Below are 18912 nucleotides of genomic sequence, written 5' to 3' on the forward strand. Positions count from 1 at the left end.
AGACCGAACCGGAACCGCCTCACGGCGTCGACACGACTCCAGCGGCGTCGGAACATCAGAAAAAGGGCAGTAAGTGGAGTAGAGGGCGCCTAAGGCCCTGTGGAGACCTGAGAGACTGCTCTAAGGGGCTAGGGAGGTGCTGAAACCAACCTGACTGTGCCTGGGGTGAACTGGGACTAACCTAGAGAGGTTGTGTGGAGAGAGAAAGCCAGGGCACTGGTATTCCCCCCTTTGATCTACCTCAGCTTAGGCCTCAGCCTTGTCCCAGCCAGGGAGTAGCCCCCCACAAGCCTTCCACAACCCTACAAGCTGTGCCTGGGCCAAATCAGCCCTTAAGAAGTGAAGTGTCATCTGATCATATGGGTGTTGCTGTATACTGTTAATTATTTATTGGGGATACTGTATTTATTGAGTTTTTACCTATTTATTGCTGCACTATATTTATAGGTCCACAGGACTTGTTGGTGTACAATATTTATTGGTACAGTATTTATTGCCTCAAAGTATTTAATTGTCTGTATATATTGCACTTGTATTTATGCCCTGTTATTTATGATCACCCCTATTTATTTCATCAAACAGCCAATATTTATTTGACCTGCACTAATTGAAACTTGTATATTGTGATTGACCTATTTATTTTTCCAATCAGCAACTAAGAGAAAAAGATAAAGAAAGAATATTTTCATAATTTTTACGGTGTAGAGTCGTTTTTGGAACGGATGCACGCATGGTTATTGTATGGGTATATTGTATGCTTAGCACTGCGCCTGTTTCCTGACCACTCGAGCCAAGCTACCACAGAGTGTCCGGAAGACCACCACCACCCTTTCAGAGTGGGAGTGTGGTTTTCCAACAGATGGCAATTTTCTTTGGGTATGTCAATGCGGTTAAAAGATTGTGAACTAACTCTCCATGCATTATCTGTACTCCATGTGACGTCAAAAACCCTCTCTCCTTCCAGAGTAGGCCGAAGTCATGCGCTACTCCGAAGGCATAGCGGCTATCTGTATAGACATTCACACATAGTCCTGTACTGAGCTCACATGCTCGTGTTAATGCTATCAGTTCCGCTGCTTGAGCTGATTTCTGTGGTATGCGTGCTGTCTCCACTATCGTTTGCAATGTGGTAATCGCATACGCTGCTGAAGTCGTACCATCTGGTAGCTTCAGGCAGGATCCATCCACCCACAGTTCTCCATCTACATCTGAAAAGGGCGTATCCTGGAGATCAATACGACCCTTTGTTTGTTCCTCAGTCACGAGAATACAATCATGCGCTTTCCGCGCCTCAGGCTGGGTTTCGGGGTATGGCAACAATGTTGCCGGGTTTAACGTTACGCACCTTTTTAACGTAATATGAGGAGCCAAAAGCGTCAACTCATATCCAGTTAAACGGGCGCTGGTCAAATGCTGCGTCTTCGTTTGATTGAGCAGGGCATCGACAGCATGGGGGACTAATACCAACAGCTTATGAGATAACACAATTCCCTCACTTTGGCGTATTGACACAGCTGTCGCCGCAACCGAGCGAAAACACCCTGGTAATGCTCGGGCGACAGGATCAAGTACAGCCGAAAAATATGCACAAGGGCGCTGCTTATCGCCGTGCATCTGCACTAAAACTGACAATGCACATCCATCTTTCTCATGTACATACAACGAAAAGGGTTTTGCATAATCAGGGGTCCCTAACACTGGTGCTGAACAAAGGGCCTGTCGTAGTTGCTGAAAAGCAGTATCACACTCATCTGACCAAGGGATTGGGATAGGCGTGTCCTTTGTCAAGAGGGCTAACAATGGCTTAGCTATGTGCGAAAACCCCAATATCCACTGTCTACAAAAAGAAACAAGGCCCAAAAATGCACGCACATCCTTCTGTGTGGACGGTCTCGGTGTGTCCAAAATTACTTGGATACGATCCGGTGTGAGTGCACGTCCCTCCTTAGACAAAAGGTGACCCAAATAAGTCACCTTTGGTCTACAGAATTGCAATTTCTTCCTAGATACCTTATGATTGTGGGATGCTAAAAAGGAAAGTAAGGATAACGTACTTTTTTCACACAACTCCAGGGTGTCAGCCGCCAGCAAGATGTCATCGACATATTGAATGAGGGCGACCCCCTCGAGCAGAACAAAGGAATCCAATTGTCTTTTCAAAGCCTGACTGTAAATGCTAGGGCTTTCTGTGTAGCCCTGGGGAATCCTACAAAAACGATAAGATCTATTATTTAATGTAAACCCAAAAAGATATCGGCTATCAGGGTGAATGGGAATGGAAAAGAAGGCATTCTTCAAATCGATCACGGAGAACATAGTCGCCGTAGGTGGTACCAAAGTAAGCAACGTCGTGATATCGGAAACCACTGGGTACTGAGGTATCACGATCTTGTTCACTTCTCTCAAATCAATTATAAACCGATAAACTCTGGCATCCGTATCCTTTTTTAGTATGGGAAGAATCGGACTGTTACAAATGTTGTAGGGGACTTCCTCCACTACCCCTACCGCCATTAAATCCTGCACTATCTGTATGAGAGCCTCCTCACCCTCCTGGGAAATACGGTACTGTGGGAGGCGTGGCAACACCGCCCCCTCCTGGACGCTAATGTGGACCGGTGGAATCACCATTTGTCCCACATCAGTATCCGAAGTTGCCCACAAAGCACGAGGGAGGGTAGCCAACAGCGCGTCCTCCGAAATCGCACACATCCGTTCAGACCGAGGGTAATTATCGTTCAATATTACCCGCACACCAGCAGGGGAGCAGCGGATCGTAGCCCTAAAATGCTTTAACATATCAAGACCCATAATGTTGTCCGGTGTGTACGGGGCAAGCAGAAACGGACAGGGTGCAGAAAAAGAATCAACCTTAAACATAAGGGGCTGCGAAAGAGGGCTTCGGGAGAGTGTACCGTCAAACCCTACCGATGTGACCATTAAGCCGGATGGGGGAGCCCCCGGAACCAATTGCTTAGACAGTGCACTACGTGTCGCTCCTGTATCCACTAGGAACTGATCAGTAGAGCCCAAAACCTCGGCCGATACATAAGGACCCTTCTGATCGACCGGCACCTCAACTGATTCTAACCCCCATCCAACGCATCCCTATGCATGCTGAGAGTCATGGTACCCCGACCGGTCAATCCCCGACACTTGATACTGATGCTGACGATCGAAAACATTTGATCTGTCTCGGTGCTGCCCAGCAGAGTCAAAACGAGCCTGTTGGAAACAGCCCACTCCCACTCCGCAGGGTGGTGGTGGACCTTCCCGACACAACGGGGTAGCTTGGCTCGAGTGGTCAGGAAACAGGCGCAGTGCTAAGCATACAATATACCCATACAATAACCATGCGTGCATCCGTTCCAAAAACGACTCTACACCGTAAAAATTATGAAAATATGCTTTCTTTATCTTTCTTCTCTTAGTTGCTGATTGGGAAAATAAATAACAATCACAGTATATACATTTTTAAATATAGCAGGTCAAATAAATATTTGCTGTTTGCTGAAATAAATAGGGGTGATTATAAATACAGGGCATAAATACAAGTGCAATATATACAGACAATTAAATACTTTGAGGGAATAAATACTGTATCAATAAATACTGTCCAAATAAATACTGTACACCAACAAGTCCTGTGGACCTAGAAATTCAGTGCAGCAATAAATAGATGAGAACTTAATAAATACAGTAACCCCAATAAATAATTAGAAGTATACAGTACACTTTGTGAATCAGATGACACTTCACTACTGAAGGGCTGAATTGGCCCAGGCACAGCTTGTAGGGTGTGAAAGGCTTGAGGGGTACTACTCCCTGGCTGAGGCAAAGGCTGAGGCCTAAACTGAGGTAGATCAAAAAGGGGGGAAATTCCAATGCCCTGGCTTCCCTCTCCACAGAACCTCTCTAGGTTAGTCCCAGTTCACCCCAGGCACAGTCAGGTGGGTTTCAGCTCCTCCCTAGCCCCTTAGAGTAGTCTCTCAGGTCTCCACAGGGCCTTAGGCGCCCTCTACTCCACTTACTGCCCTTTTCTGATGTTCCGACGCCGCCGGAGTCGTGTCGACGCCGTGAGGCGGTTCCGGTTCGGTCTCGGCGGCCTCGGCACAGTGTCAGTTCTTTGACGACGCCGGTAGGCGGTTCCGGTCCGATGTCGGTGGCCTCGGTTCGAACTCGACCTCCGATTCGACGGCGTCGGGCAGTCTCTTCACACGATGTCGACTTCGGGCGGCTCCGGTCCGATGGCGCTCTCGGCTCCGATGACGTCGGCCGGCCTGACCTCGCTGTCGACTTCCGGCGACTCCGGGGTGCGATCCTCAACCCCGACCTCCGGTGCTCCTCCTCACAGGCTCCGGGCGACTCCGGAGTGCGATCCTCACTCCCGACCTCCGGTGCTCCTCTACCTCGGTCTCCGACGACTCCGGAGGGCGGACTTCACCCTTCCGATGACGCCGCTCGCTCGACCTCGGTTCACCTCCTTCTCGACCCTTGGTATTCCACTCGACCTCCGCCGGCGCCCTCTTACGACCTCAGGCGGCTCCGGGTACGACGTCTGCTACCTCAGTCAGCGCCGCTTCTCCACCTCGGGCTCCAGGTCTTCGGCTACTCGACGCCAGGCTCCAGGGAAACCAACTCTCAGGTCAGAATCTTGTTATCTTCTTGGTTCTAAGGCCTGTTCCTGCTGTCCAGGTCCTTAGGATGGTTTTCTTCTTTCTTCTTCCCACACAGGGCTATAGGCTGGGATCCATCAGCTGGGACAAGTATCAAGGGTGGGTTTATGGACCCCACTCCAGGCACAAGTTTCCACCCCTGCTGCTTCACTCCTTCCTCCTTCACTCTTGTGCTCCTCTCTCTTCACCAGTCAGGTGCCAACTGCCAGCTCCAACTGCCAACTGCCTCTCTTATCCTCCCAACATTCTAAACGGTTTCCAACTGTCACACAGTTCTGGAATCTCCTGGAAGGTTCTGGAAGGTGCTGGTAGGTTCCAGTGGATGCTGGTGATGTCATAGGAGGCCACCATTTTGTGCTTCAGGCCCTCAGACAGAAGTTTCAGGGGTAGCTAAAATGGCTCCCTGAATCTGTAGCAACACTAAAAAGTCTGGTGGTTCCCAAAAAGGAAAAATTCAAACAGGGTTTGAGGCAAAAGTGGGACAAAATAAATAATGATGAGGAGGGACCACCCAAAGGGCTGACAGGTCTAACACGCGTCCCCCCCAGCTGAAAGTGGGGAGAGCTACCCAACCCCTTGGGAGTTCTCATCACTAAGGCGGAAATACCTTGAGAGACCGTCTGCATTGGCGTGGTCCACTCCAGGCCGATGTTCCACCTGAAAGTCCATCCCCTGTAGGGAAATAGACCACCTCAACAACTTGGGATTCTCCCCCTTCATTTGCATCAGCCAACGAAGGGGTCGGTGGTCGGTCTGAACTAGGAAGTGCGAGCCAAACAGGTATGGCCGCAACTTCTTCAGAGCCCATACCACTGCAAAGGCTTCACGCTCTATTGCACTCCACTTCTGTTCCCTGGGAAGTAGTCTCCTGGATAGGAAGACCACGGGTTGATCCAGACCCTCTTCGTTGAGTTGCGATAACACTGCCCCAATGCCATGTTCTGATGCATCAGTCTGGACAATGAACTTCTTGGAAAAGTCTGGGGCCCTTAAGACCGGGGCCTCGCACATGGCTTTCTTCAATTTCTCAAAGGCTTGCTGACAAGCCTCCGTCCAGACTACCCGTCGAGGTTGTTTCTTGGACGTGAGCTCCGTGAGAGGGGCTACGATGGTACCGTACCCCTTCACGAAGCGGCGATAGTATCCCGTGAGGCCCAAAAATGCTCGGACCTCAGTCTGTGTCTTGGGGGGTTCCCAGGCCATGATGGCCTCGATCTTCGCCTGGAGGGGTTGCACCGTTCCCCTACCCACCAAGTGTCCAAGGTACACTACCGACCCCTGCCCGATCTGGCACTTGCTGGCCTTGATCGTCAATCCAGCTTGTCTCAGGGCCTGGAGAACAGCTTGCAGGTGACGCAAGTGATCCTCCCAGCTGTTACTGAAGACGGCTATGTCATCCAGATAAGCAGCAGAGAAACTCTCCATTCCGGTGAGGATCTGGTTTACCAGGCGCTGAAACGTGGCAGGTGCGTTCTTGAGCCCAAAGGGCATCACACAGAACTGGTAGTGGCCATTGGGCGTGGAGAAGGCTGACCTTTCCCTTGCTCCATTAGTCAAAGAGATCTGCCAGTACCCTGAAGTAAGGTCAAAGGTACTTAGATATTGGGCAGCTCCCAGCCGGTCAATTAGTTCATCCGCCCTAGGGATCGGATGAGCATCAGTCTTTGTCACTGAATTCAGTCCCCGGTAGTCCACACAGAACCTCAGTTCTGGTTGGGCACCCGGTGGTGCAGCTTTCGGTACTAACACCACCGGACTGGACCAGGGGCTGCTAGAAGGTTCAACCACTCCTAGCTCCAGCATCTTAGTGACTTCACTATGAATGCTGGCCTTCACCTTGTCTGACATCCGGTAGATCTTGGACTTCACAGGTGGGCTGTCTCCTGTGTCCACGTCATGGACGCACAGGTGAGTCCTACCCGGGACAAGGGAGAACAACGAAGAGTACTGCCCCAAGACCTGGCGACAGTCCTCCTGCTGTTCAGGAGTTAGAGATGGGGAGAGAATCACTCCCTCCACCGACCCATCCTTTTCCTGAGACGCAAACAGATCAGGGAGAGGCTCGCTTTCCACGTCCTCTCCTCCGTCAGTCACCATCATCAAGATGACTTCGGGCCTCTCGTGGTGGGGTTTGAGGCGGTTGGCATGCAGCACCCGCAGGGGCTGACGAGGGGTCTTCAGGTCCACCAAGTAGGTAGCCTTACCCTTCTTCTCCAACACCTCAAAGGGTCCTGACCAGCGATCCTGGAGGGCACTAAGCTCTCCTGGTTCGATCACCCACACCTTCTGGCCAGGCTCCAACTCCACCGGGTGAGCGTTGTGGTCATACCACGCCTTCATTACAGCTTGGCTGGCTTCCAAGTTGTCAGAAGCTTGCTTCCACAACTTAGCCATTTGGCTCCGGAAGGCCAGCATGTAGCTCACCACATCCTGGGGGAGCTTTCTGGGAGTTCTTTCCCATCCGTCTCTCACCAGGTTAAGAGGTCCGCGTACAGGGTGCCCATACAGAAGCTCGAAGGGGCTGAAGCCCACTCCCTTCTGTGGCACTTCCCTGTAAGAAAAAAGTAAACAGGGTAGGAGGACGTCCCATTTCCTCCGCAGGCTTTCAGGCAGACTTCTGATCATGCCCTTCAAGGTTTTGTTAAACCTCTCCACCAGACCATTGGTCTGGGGGTGGTAAGGAGTGGTGAACCGGTATGTCACTCCACACTCCTTCCACATCGCCCGCATGTACGCTGACATGAAGTTGGTCCCCCTGTCGGACACAACTTCCTTGGGAAAACCCACTCGGGTAAAGATTCCCATCAGGGCCCTTGCCACAACAGGTGCTGTTATGGTCCTCAGAGGTATTGCCTCTGGGTACCGTGTGGCATGATCCACCAGAACCAGGATAAACCTGTGACCAGCTGATGTTGGCGGATCTAACGGACCCACAATGTCGATGCCCACCCTTTCAAAGGGGGTGCTAACGACAGGAAGTGGTTCCAGGGGAGCTTTCAGCTTCTCCCCTGTTTTCCCACTGGCTTGGCAAGACACACATGTCCGGCAGTAGGTATCGGACGACACTTTCATCTGAGGCCAATAAAAGTGTGGGACAAGACGGGCGAAGGTCTTGTCTTGCCCCAGGTGTCCTGCCAAGGGGATCTCGTGAGCCAACTCTAAAAGGAAGGCTCGATAACGTTGAGGGACTACCAAGGCTCGTGACGATCCATGTAGGGGTGCCTTGGGTTCACTGTAGAGGAGGCCATCCTCCCAGTAAACACTGTAGTTCCCTTCAACGTTCCCTGCTGCCTGGGCTTCGGCCTGTCGCCTCAGCCCCTCAAGGGTAGGGCACTCCCTCTGGCCCTGGCAGAATTCCTCCCTGGACGGGCCTCCCTCCACGTGCCACTCGGCCGGGATGGGTAGGTCCTCCAGGTTGGTAACGTCCCCCTCCGCAGACTCCTGGTCCACCACCTCCGGTGGCCTATCCGTCCTACGGGGTGGAGACGCCGAGGCAGGCTCCTCCTGTCCTCGGTTCTTCCCTTGACTGGCAGCTGGCTGGGCCTTTGTTCCAGGCTCCAGCCGGAATGAACTCCCTCTTCGGGTAGTCACGGACCTTGTGCTAACACAGGCCCAGTCAGGTGTACCCAGCATCTCGGTATGAGTCCGGTATTCCACCTCCTTCCAAGCGTTGTGCTCCATGTCATTGCCCAGCAGACAATCGACTGGCACGGCAGGGCTTACGGCAACTCGAAGTGAACCTGCAACCCCCCCCCATTCAAAGGGAACCTCAGCCACGGGATAGTGGCCGGTTCTGCCGTCAGCCATCGCGGCTGGGTGGAGTACATCGGGAATGACTTGCTCTGGAGACACCAGTTGGCTACGTACCATAGTCATACTGGCTCCTGTGTCTCTCAGAGCCTCCCCTCTTTGGCCGTTGATGGTGATCCACTGCCCATACTTTGCGGTATTTGCGGGCACCTGGATCTTAGGAACCATCTCCCGTTCTCCCAGGGACACTAAAGTGACACCCGCCCACTCCCTTCCCTTAGTTAAGGGCATCTCCTCCCCGAGCACTGCACTAGCTACTCCGGGGGGCTTTCCTCCAGTGGGAGGGGGTGAGCGTTTCTGACACTTCGGATCTCCTTTATAGTGTCCAACGCCACCGCACTCGTAGCAATGGACAACCCTTGGCTGCTGACTCTGGCCAGGATTAGGGTTTCTGGGAGGGTTAGCCTTAGAGGTGAATCCTGTTCCCTTCCCTTGGAAGTTATTTTGGGGGCCTTTGGAGAACTCCTTTTTCTTTTCCCCTCCTTCTTTCTTCTGGGGGGCGCCCTGTCCGGCCTTTTGAGTATCCCCTCCAGTCCCCCTTGTGGACACCCGGGTACTAGCCCAAATGTCCGCCTCCTCAGCAAGCTTCCGGGGACTGGTCAGCTTGCTATCCACCAGGTGTTGCCGCAGTTCAGGGAAACATTTCTCGAGTAGGTGTTCCTTCAACACTAGGTCAAACAGCTCCTCGTAGTTCCTTACTTCACTGCCCTGAATCCAACCTTCCAGTGCCTTCTTTGCATAGTCCAGGAAGTCCACCCAATTCTGTGTGCCCAGTTTGTGACTACCCCTGAACTTCTGTCTGTACTTTTCCGGAGTAAGTCCAAACTTCCTGATGAGCGCCAGTTTCATGGTGGGGTAGTGGGTTTGCTCATCCTCTTCGAGGGCCAATAAAGCATCCCTACCAGCTGGAGGCATGTATTTATACAGTCCCCCTCCCCAATACTTCGCTGGAACCCCATGGGCCCTCAATGAGACCTCATAGGCTGCTAGCCACTTGGCGATGTCGTCACCTGCCCCATAGCTCGCTACAATGTCCTTTGGCAGGTAAGGTTTGGATTCCCTGGTGGACTCTTGGTTTTGGCTGCCACCATTAGGAACAGTTGGTGCCCCAATTCTTAGGATCTGAAGCTCTATCTCCTTCAGTCTTATCTCATGAGCCATCCTCTCTTTCTCCGTCTCATGAGCCAACCTCTGTTCCTCCTTCTCCTTCTCCAGCTTTGCTAAATCCCATGTGAGTTGTCTTTTCTCTCTCCGATCTGCTAACTCCACGCTGGATAAGCCCCCACTAGAGGCACGGCTGCCCCCCCTAGAAAGTGTCCTGGGCCCTGCTGACAGGTTCCCCACCTCAGGTTGGTACATCTCAGCCCCCTCGGGGTCAGGCTCTCCATCCCTGTCTTCCTCCTCAGCCTTGCTTTCCCTGCGTGCCTCCCCCCAAGCCCTTAAGCTGGTTTGAAGTGCACCCTTCTTTGCTCCTGGGGGACAGTACACCCCCTCTCGCTGGCAAAACTCCCTGAGTTGGGCCACAGTGTATGTTTCTAAATCTTCAAGAACAAACTCCATCTTGCCCACTCAGGTTAGAGGACAGGTTTTGTGCAGTAGGAATGCAGGGGGGTACCTTTAATAATACCTCCTCCCACCACCAGAGTAAATTTGGAAAAAACAAAAACCCACAATTAGGAAGGCCGCTGTGAGAAAACTCCCGGTGTAGGCCTATGGACTACCCACAGTTATTGTTGAGTATATGTAGGCACAGCTCTATCCCACCACTGAACACCAATTTATGTTGGAAACAGCCCACTCCCACTCCGCAGGGTGGTGGTGGACCTTCCCGACACAACGGGGTAGCTTGGCTCGAGTGGTCAGGAAACAGGCGCAGTGCTAAGCATACAATATACCCATACAATAACCATGCGTGCATCCGTTCCAAAAACGACTCTACACCGTAAAAATTATGAAAATATGCTTTCTTTATCTTTCTTCTCTTAGTTGCTGATTGGGAAAATAAATAACAATCACAGTATATACATTTTTAAATATAGCAGGTCAAATAAATATTTGCTGTTTGCTGAAATAAATAGGGGTGATTATAAATACAGGGCATAAATACAAGTGCAATATATACAGACAATTAAATACTTTGAGGGAATAAATACTGTATCAATAAATACTGTCCAAATAAATACTGTACACCAACAAGTCCTGTGGACCTAGAAATTCAGTGCAGCAATAAATAGATGAGAACTTAATAAATACAGTAACCCCAATAAATAATTAGAAGTATACAGTACACTTTGTGAATCAGATGACACTTCACTACTGAAGGGCTGAATTGGCCCAGGCACAGCTTGTAGGGTGTGAAAGGCTTGAGGGGTACTACTCCCTGGCTGAGGCAAAGGCTGAGGCCTAAACTGAGGTAGATCAAAAAGGGGGGAAATTCCAATGCCCTGGCTTCCCTCTCCACAGAACCTCTCTAGGTTAGTCCCAGTTCACCCCAGGCACAGTCAGGTGGGTTTCAGCTCCTCCCTAGCCCCTTAGAGTAGTCTCTCAGGTCTCCACAGGGCCTTAGGCGCCCTCTACTCCACTTACTGCCCTTTTCTGATGTTCCGACGCCGCCGGAGTCGTGTCGATGCCGTGAGGCGGTTCCGGTTCGGTCTCGGCGGCCTCGGCACAGTGTCAGTTCTTTGACGACGCCGGTAGGCGGTTCCGGTCCGATGTCGGTGGCCTCGGTTCGAACTCGACCTCCGATTCGACGGCGTCGGGCAGTCTCTTCACACGATGTCGACTTCGGGCGGCTCCGGTCCGATGGCGCTCTCGGCTCCGATGACGTCGGCCGGCCTGACCTCGCTGTCGACTTCCGGCGACTCCGGGGTGCGATCCTCACCCCCGACCTCCGGTGCTCCTCCTCACAGGCTCCGGGCGACTCCGGAGTGCGATCCTCACTCCCGACCTCCGGTGCTCCTCTACCTCGGTCTCCGACGACTCCGGAGGGCGGACTTCACCCTTCCGATGACGCCGCTCGCTCGACCTCGGTTCACCTCCTTCTCGACCCTTGGTATTCCACTCGACCTCCGCCGGCGCCCTCTTACGACCTCAGGCGGCTCCGGGTACGACGTCTGCTACCTCAGTCAGCGCCGCTTCTCCACCTCGGGCTCCAGGTCTTCGGCTACTCGACGCCAGGCTCCAGGGAAACCAACTCTCAGGTCAGAATCTTGTTATCTTCTTGGTTCTAAGGCCTGTTCCTGCTGTCCAGGTCCTTAGGATGGTTTTCTTCTTTCTTCTTCCCACACAGGGCTATAGGCTGGGATCCATCAGCTGGGACAAGTATCAAGGGTGGGTTTATGGACCCCACTCCAGGCACAAGTTTCCACCCCTGCTGCTTCACTCCTTCCTCCTTCACTCTTGTGCTCCTCTCTCTTCACCAGTCAGGTGCCAACTGCCAGCTCCAACTGCCAACTGCCTCTCTTATCCTCCCAACATTCTAAACGGTTTCCAACTGTCACACAGTTCTGGAATCTCCTGGAAGGTTCTGGAAGGTGCTGGTAGGTTCCAGTGGATGCTGGTGATGTCATAGGAGGCCACCATTTTGTGCTTCAGGCCCTCAGACAGAAGTTTCAGGGGTAGCTAAAATGGCTCCCTGAATCTGTAGCAACACTAAAAAGTCTGGTGGTTCCCAAAAAGGAAAAATTCAAACAGGGTTTGAGGCAAAAGTGGGACAAAATAAATAATGATGAGGAGGGACCACCCAAAGGGCTGACAGGTCTAACAGAGCCTGTTCGTTAGAATTCCCTCGAAAGTTCGAGAAACCCCCTCTACCTCGCGGGCCACCGTGGGTATGCCCCTGACGCGATGCATGCAACACCGGGCAGTCCCTAGCCCAATGACCCGATTGCTTACAATACGCACATTGGTTCCTATTCAAATCAGATCGGCCCGAGGGAGGACCATAAGATCCTCCTCTACCTCTATTACTACCCCGTCGGGGCGGGCCATAGACTTGTGCCAACATCACCTTTGTTTTCAAATCTTTCGATTTCTTTTCCTCCTGGCCCTTTGCTTCTTGCTCCTGACGCTCATAATACTGGGCGATAGTCAGGAGGGCCGTCGGTGTAGCGGAAGACCAAGAACTTTCACTCGCTTTTAAACGGGCCGCAACTGCCGGCAGCAGATTAGCCACATATTTATCCGCAAAAAGGTGGCGTCCCGTATCGTCGGTAAGCGACTGGCCACTAAAATCATGAAACGTCTCCTCAAAGCGCGTAAAGAAGTCCGCAACTGACTCGTCAACTTTCTGTTTACATGCAGCTAACATATTCCAGTCAATCTTTTTAGGGGGAATAATTGTCTTCAACTTAGCCACAATAGCAGCAGGGAGATCTAAAATACTCTGGGGCGGTTTCTGCGCGGGCTTCCGCTCCCTATCCTCATCCTCAAGGTCAGACCACCGGGCCTTAAAGGCAACTATATCATCTACCTTTCGGACAGATCGCCACATATCCGGTGGTAGGATAAGGCCAAAGAACAGGTCTATATCTGCTAAAGTCATAACGCAAGAATTCAAGGCCCCCTCGACTTCTTCGTAGAAGGCCGCTGGATTCTTGCGGGGGTCAGGCAGCGCATTCTTTAATGCCATAACATCAGCTCTATGCCACGGAGTATAAACCCAATTATACACAAAATATCCCTTAGCATCGGCGGAGGTAATGTCCGAGCTAGTCCCCGCTCCTTTAGGAGGAACATACAAAGGCGCCGCCTCGCGCATTGGCTTAGCATGCACTAGATCGCTCTTATCTGATTGAGAGGTGGATGAGTGGCCTTCTGCGGTACACGAATCCGACTGCGTCTCCTCCCCTGTTCGTTGGCGCGCTTTTTCTTTATGGGCCAGCACCGCGTCCCGCAAGGCGAATAGCCGCCGAGCCGTATCAGGAGCCTTAGAGGGAGAAAAAACACCATCATGCAATGCTTTAGCATCCGATGTCACTTCTTCAGGCTCAAAAACACTAGAATATTTCCGAAAAGCAGCAATCACTTCCTCAGCGAAATGACTCAAAAAATACAATCTCTCTCTATCCTGCCACGACCCCCAAGTATGGAACAATTCATCCACGGACACCTTGCCCTTAAGTGCACGGAAGGAAATTTGCCGAAGCTCAGCCATATGCTCAGCCGATAACATGGACCGCGTATCTACCTTACCCGGACCCGGGACAGAATCTTGTGGCCTCGGAGCAGATGCGCCAACATAAGGGGGCGGAGAGCGATCTAGTAAATAAAAATCATCATCAAGATTATTAAGGACAGGATAAAGTGGCTGCCGAACAGCATATTGACCCGAGACTTGCAGCCTACGCTCTTTCTCTTGTTTCTCCGTTTGTTCTTTGTCCTCCCGACGCCTCGCTTCCTGTGCTCGCACATGATCATTCTTCCGTTGTTCTTTATCGAACAGCGCTTTCTCACGCTTCTCTCGCTCACGCACCTCCTTCACCCACAACCGCACACACTCAAACATATCCTGACGAGCACGCCGCTTACACATACACTGTTCCACATACTCAATCTTACGTATATCAAACGATCCATACAAAGGCCATCGTAACTCAGGATCTTTTTTAGTATATTTCCTCCATACTGTGCTGTACATTATGGAAGAAAGACCATGCTTCACATACATATCCCTATTAGGAGTCCTCTCTGGGGGAGCTGGAGCAGATTCCTCGAGGTTCAACCGGTTTCCAAAACAGCAACACCACTTACGGAGTGCGCTAAAAGCAGGCATGCTCAGGAATAATGCAAAATATGCAATATTATAAAGAAAATGGCACTTAATCGTTGCGCCGTTCAAAGTTACACAGCTCCGGAGAAATCTCTCCACATTACCTGCCTATATGTGTTGCAACGCATATATTTTCACAAAGACAAATACAAAATATGACTAGTCATCACAAATCAAACTCAAATAGCCGGACCAGGCTTCAAAAACTCGGAGCAAGTACCGTACACCGGTTCTTACCAATCAAGAGTCCAGATTCCAACTGCCAAGCTCCACAATCGCCCAAACGGCTCTCACGGCAGGACCGACAGAAGAGGTCTCAGTCGAGGACCGGCGCCACCCAGACGGTCAGCTCGGAAGGGAAGGAAGAAAAACCTCGGGATGCCAGGGCTAAGACGCCGCTGGCAGTGATCACGTCCCCGGCCAAATTCCTCACCTTCGTCGCGACCAGTCCTTCGAGCATCCGAGTCGCCGATGAGCCCCACGTGACGGGCGCCAATTGATGAATACAGGCCCCAGCTAGGCCCGCAGGACACAAGGGTTCGCTCTCCTGTAATGGAATCTATAAGGAAGTTGGCACGGAAACTGCAAAGTACAAAAACAGCATTTATTAACCCTTAAGGGTGGTCCTACAATCCACACAACACTCTTCAGTATTGCATAGAGTAGCACAAAGAACTTACGTACATGGTCCCCTTTTATACACAATAGAGGGGCTCATAAGTGGGTGGATACAACATGAGGCCGAAGAACATTACCATTTATGGTCATTTTCGATACTGAATCAATATGTGGGCGGAGCTAACACACTCCTTGAGCCCGCGAAAACATGGTCAAGCAAGGCTAACTGATAACAGATGTGGTCAAGTCTGGGCATGTGCCAGATGGACAAAGGAGCTATTTATAGACTGTTACTAGGCAGATTACAAGAGCAACTAACACAGAGGTTGGACTCTTCTCGTGGGGAACACGTGGAAGCATGACAATACAAAATGGAGTCCAAACTTCGGTCAACATAACGGAGAAAACATGATCTAGAGAAGGGAATTAATGTCTTTAGTAAATGCTTAATCACATCGTTGTTTCAATTTACAACACAAGCTCCTTCTGTTGTACGGCTAGGAGCAGATCTAAAAGCAGAGGGGATAGCTCTAATTGTAGTGCTTTGTACATCCCTGCTGCCATCACTTGCAGAGCATCGGTAACCTCACTGAACATAAGATGCGCCTCCAATTCAGCCAGAATGGGGGGTTCCTATCACCTACAAACCCAGTGGTCCCTATTAATTTGTCCTCAGTATGATAGAGGTCACTATAGAAATCCACAAACACACTTAGAACTTCTTGCGGATCTGTTGCCAGAGTCCCGTCTTTCCTTTTTACCCTTGTGATGATGTTAGTAACTGCCTTTTGCCTAAGGCGAAGTGCTAAGTGTTTGCCTGTGTTTTCCCCATTCTCATAGGTATCGCAAGAGTAGATTTGGACAGCTTCAGCTAATGATTTATTGTAGAAGCCATTTATATCAGCCTTTACCTTTGTGACCTCTAGTTTCAGCTGGGCTTGAAGGTCCACCTGTTTTTGTGCTCCTCCTCACATTTTGTCAGCTGACCTGTTAATCGACGTAATTCCTCCCGCTGATTTTTCCTACGCTGCCTACAAAACTAGAAATCTCCCCCCTTAAGCCGGCTTTGAACATATCCCATACTATTTCCCTAGAGGCACTAAACCTGTTGATGTCAAAATACTGTCATGTCCACCACCTAATATGTTCCACAAACCCCTCTGTAACCAATAGTTTTCTGTCGAAGGTCCACTTTGTTACGCTGCATTGATGGTCCTGCACCGTGACTTCTAAAATCAAAGGGTGATGATCGACAAAACCTTTGGCATCTTCCTTATATTCACACCATCCATGAGATCAGAGGAGGCAAAGAAATAATCGAGTCTAACATATTTCCTGTGGGGGCAGGAAAAATAGGTATAGCCTAGGTCCCTTGGCTTCCTGCAGACCCAAACATCGGACAGCCCGTGGCTGGAGGTCAGTGCCACCAGCGCTTTATACACCTGGGGCTTCCTCCCCTTGTACTCATTGGTGAAGGGGCCACTTGCATCCAAATGAATTTTGAAATCCTCACACATGATAAGGGGAGAGGGCCAGGAAGCTAATTCTACTTCCAGTTTCTCAAGCATTCCGGGATCATCTAGGTTTGGCCCATAGACCGTACATACCGTAGGCCCAGCTGATAACGAGGCTATTACCCAGCGCCCCTCTTTACCTGATAATGTATGTTTTGCAGGAGGTAGTCGGTTTGAAGTATGGATTGCGACACCTCTAGTTGTAGTAGTCTGGGTAGAGCAGATTGCCTGAGTGTATCCTGGAATTGTATTGAGCCCTATTTGCTGCCAGGGGATGTGGGTTTCTTGTTGACAGATTACATCTGCCCCCACAGATCTGAGTGCCTTGTTTACTCTAGCCCTCTTCCCCCTATCATTTAATCCCCCAACATTAATTGAGCAGATAGTTAACCTACCCATTGTTGAGGCAAATGTAAACCTAAATTGATTACTATACATTTCTAAAAAATTTATTAAACAAATCTTGTTCCTACGGTTGTTCATATCCTTCTGCTTTTCTAGTTTTACTCCCCCCAACTCCACCCGCAGCCTCCTCCATCCCAGACCCCCCGCCCCCGCCTTCCCCACCTGCCCTACCCACCACCAGAGCCACCCCACCCACTCCCCATCCCTGCCCCCAGCCCTGCCCCCCCCCAATCGGTGGAAAAACAGACATTTGCTGGTCTGTGTGCCTCTTCCAACTAGTGGCCTGTTGTGCATACATAGGTAAAAGAGCATATCTAGTGACTATATATCCCGTCAGTGACCTCGGAAACCAAAAGTGGAAAAGAAAACAAATTATGTTATTTGGCCACATGGGCCCCCTCTCTACATATTTGTCATTCCCCCTTATATTTGTTTTTGTTTTACATATATACTGTATATTACTGAGAGAGAGACAATTATTTCCCGCCGGAGGACAAGAACTCTTTGGCCTTAATTTTCGACGTAAAGAATCTGGTACTGTCACCCCATATTACTTTCAACTGGGCCGGGTTTAATAGGAAGGCCTGTACCCCTTTCTCCTGGAAGGGTTTGATCATTTGGCACAAGGGCCACTGACGTTCCACGGTGACGTGACAAAAATCTGGTCTTGTAAAAAATGAAAATCCAGCCCCGGCCCGCTGAGCCTCTGGTCTAGCTTTTTCGAAGATGGTTTGGCGCAGCAGGAAATTACCAAAGTACACCAAAAGTGCATGTGGTTTAGATTCAGGATTAACGGGCTGATGGAGAGTGAATGGAACCCGATGCGCCCTCTGCACTCCATGTAGCCAGTTCCTGCCTTCTAGTTCTGGAAAAGATTTTTGTGGTAGCTGGACGATATACATCCGGGCATCTGATCCCTCTCTCGCTTCAGGAATTCCTAAAAACCGCAGATTGTTCAGCCTTTGCCTGTTTTCGTTGTCCTCGAGCTTCCATGGATGTTGATACGTTGCGAGTCATGGGCTTCTGCTTGACCTTTGGTGCCAGCAATATCTGTCTCGAGATCAACTGTTCTGGTCTCGAGGTTCGTCAGCTGATCACTAATGGTATTGAACGGTTTGGCAACTTTCCTTACCGCCCCCTGTAGTTTGCGAGCAGCAGTTTGCGATTGTCTGCTCTCCAGGCGGGTCTCTTCACGATGTGCAATCACACATTGGAGAATAGTATCCAATGTGGAAGGGGGTGCGAGTTGACCGTCGCAAGGGGCCTTGTTGTTATCCCCCACCAGTCGATCGCCGGTTGAATAGTCCCACTTCAGGTCCTTATACCCCTGGTTGTCCGTTCCACCCACTTTGTTGTGTAGCTTCCGGGTAGTGGCTGTGGAGTCCATACCACTGGTACCACGCAGGCTCTCTGACTCGCTTGAATCTGAGTTGGACCCTGATGCTGAGCCCACATCTGACCATGTGGCATCCGATAAGGAGAAGAACAGGTCATTGGCCTCTGAATCCAGCTCTCGTTCTCTGCAGGCCCCTGCTTTTTAGGCCTTGATGCCCTATGTTGGTTGGCATTTCCATGTATATCCAGACCGAAAGGAGCTAACGTGAGCTCACTTGTCCGTCCAGCATGCGTTTTAGTGGAGCCCTTGCCCCCAACCTCAGGGATCCCCAGTGGGGTTGGGTCACCTTTACCTGGAGTTAGAGCAGGTTGAGGGACCGCCTGCCACTGCAACTGTGGTTGGAAAGCGAGGTGAGCAGTTAGCTCTGATAAGGATCTGTAACCCCTTCCGCTCCCACCGGTTGGCTCAAGGTTTATTTCTAGATCCCCCTCAACTGCTATCTCAGGGCTCTGAACGTCCACAGTTTCCACAAAGAGACCTCCATTGCCTGGTGCTTTCTCCCCGGACCCTGCTTTCATTTCCTCCAGTGTCCCCAATGTCTCCTCCAATGTCTCGGCCCCCCTGCTGGACTCATTGTCCCCAGCTCCTAATATGACCATGCCAGCCTGGGAGACCCTCTGAGCGCCTACCTGGCCAAAGGCAGAGACCTGTCCAGCTCCTCCCGCAGTCATGGCTCCATTCCCGGGACCTCGGAGCAGCTCCAACACTGAAGGACCGGTCTGC

Source organism: Triturus cristatus, chromosome 1_2 (assembly GCF_964204655.1).
Source record: "Triturus cristatus chromosome 1_2, aTriCri1.1, whole genome shotgun sequence".
NCBI lineage: Eukaryota > Metazoa > Chordata > Amphibia > Caudata > Salamandridae > Triturus > Triturus cristatus.